This window comes from Dermacentor silvarum, unplaced genomic scaffold (genome assembly GCF_013339745.2).
Source record: "Dermacentor silvarum isolate Dsil-2018 unplaced genomic scaffold, BIME_Dsil_1.4 Seq495, whole genome shotgun sequence".
NCBI lineage: Eukaryota > Metazoa > Arthropoda > Arachnida > Ixodida > Ixodidae > Dermacentor > Dermacentor silvarum.
The window spans coordinates 98,953-101,426 of NW_023606326.1; positions in this window are offsets into that span (position 1 = coordinate 98,953).

Genomic DNA, 2,474 nt, shown 5'->3' on the forward strand with positions numbered 1-2,474 from the left:
CTAGGCCCCGGATTGGTTTCGACATCTCCTGACAGCAGTAGCAATAACTGAATGACATGCGTACATTCACCAAACAGAGCGAGGCAGCACCGTGGGCTCGGGAGCTGCACCCAACAATAGTCGATAGATTTCTTACTGAAAAGGCTGTATTTTTCACTAACCTGCACGGTGAAAACCAGCATGTTAGTGACAGCGTTGTGGCGAAGCCACCGAGCCCACAAGGCGGTCGCGATGGCTGCTGCTCTTTTATAGTTGACGGGCTTGAGAGTGTCCCCAAGGTAGATATACCTGGTACCGAAGCTTCCATAGAAGCCCATACGTTCAAAACATGGTTGCTTACCGGCGGTTCATGGGGCTTAGCGCCATCTGTGTGAGGAGGGAACACTTCCGGCGGAAGAAAAAATAATTTGACGTCATATCCGTCAAAGCAGAAGTGACGTCATTTTGTTCTCATAGGCGCGAAATTTGTTTTCGGAGACCTGCCATTAGAGCTGTATATTCAAATGCCCCGCCATTCGACTTCATGGGCGTTCCTAGTTTTCAGCGCGAAAAGCGATGCCGGAAAAGATCAGCCGTATGGGTGTCGAAATCGCATCGCTGCACAGAACATACTTCTTAGGAGGCCGACGAACACTTTGGGCGTAGATTGCGTTGAGTGCTCGTCCTTTCGTCGGGCGCCAAGCCCTTCGGCCAGCGCTGTTGCGCGAAAACAACTAAGTAAACAAGTATCTGACGGTCGCTACTATTACTTTTGACTGCACAGGTTAAGAACAATAAAACTACCCGCGTCACCTAATTCGGGCAAACGTCGACATGCAACACAAACATGTATTGTAACAGGTGAACCTTACGAGCGCGCCTTTCCACGCACTCCAAGAGTTGCATGGCATTGCAAGTGATAGCGGCGTCAACGCCCACCGCTATCGATGGGCGCTCTCACGGTGGGCCCTGAAGAAAGGTATATATTGATAATGATCTAGTAAAATACAGTTGTATCTTTTCTCGCATGCATATATAAAATGAATTAGGAATTTTATTTTAGTTGAATGAATCTAACTGCGCCTCGCTTTAATTTAAAAACGCTTTTTCTTTCCCAGTGTTTATTCCCCCCAAACATAGTCGCGCTTCAATCGCTGCTCCCATAACCACCCTTGCTGGTGTCGGTGACAATTGGTTCTGAACCGCTTTTCGCCCGAAGCTTCGCGACCTATGTGAATCGACCTTGGTGTCCCTTTCGATGCGTGATCCCACGCTGGCTGCAGCATACAGTTTCCGAGTGACGGTCTACGATCCTCCGGCGAAGCCAAGGTCGGCGGGACGTCAATCTGATTTGGGTATCGTAGAGCGATGGCGCATGCGCCATTGGTGCCACGCTGCAGGCCGTCTGCAATGGATGCAGCAGCACGTGGCAAACAACGGCGGTGATCATCTGCACGGTGAAAACCAGCATGTTCGATGACAGCGTTGTGGCGAAGCCACCGAGCCCACCTTCTCACTTGTAAAGTTTCCTTCGATTTGAACAGAGAAGTTGGACGCGGTACTGGTTGCTTCTGTGTTGTCCTCATGTGAGGAAAAACCTGGCAACGTGATTTGTTGCAAGGCATACAGCCTGTGCCACGGCTTGGATTTAAGGTGGACTTTGTCAAACTGTCGCGTAAATTTTTATTTCTCCTATACACGACGCGGGGCGGTTCTACAAAAATGCGCTTAAGGCGATTGCTTTGTGCAAGGATATTATGGTGCTTTCTAAGAATTGCTGAAGCTTTCGGCACCGACGCAGAGTGGGTAAGGATTAAATTGTGCATTGCTCACGTGCATTTTTGAACGTGATTTGTGCATTTGTCATTGCTCATGGCTTAGGTTTAAGTATGTCGGCACGGTTGAGCTTGCCAGCTCTGTTTACAGCATCAATAGGTGACCCGTAAAACAAGCAATCGCAGGGAATTGTGGGGCGCGCCGTCTGCTAGCAGCTTCCGGTTCGATGGACGACGTGGCGGCATCGGCGGCATGCCCGGCACACGGTTTTTCTACGCGGTTTCAACTGTCAGTCGTGTGAAGTTTTCCGTCCGCTTGTCGACCAGCAATGCCGTACCATTCATGCAGCTGATTTCTAGTTTTCAGTTCACTCTGGGCGCTATGATGACGAGCGAAGAAAGGCAAGGACACGCTTTAATTCATAAAGGAACTCTGCTTTTCTTTCGGCGCCTTTTATTGCGATAGCAACTATATGGACACTTCTACGGATTTCTGCCGTCGCCGTCGCCGTGAGGTTCCCTATAGATAAAATCTTCGCCGCGCGCCGTATGTCCGAGCGGAAGCGTGCAGGGACGCGCGCTATCACGGAGCGCGAACGCACTCAATCACCCACGCGCAAGCAAGGAAGCGGGAAGCCAGCGCCGGAGGGAGCGCGGGGGGGGGGGGGGCACTTCTACGCTGCCAACAACCGCGCTCGTCGCTCGTCCGCACCGTCTCTT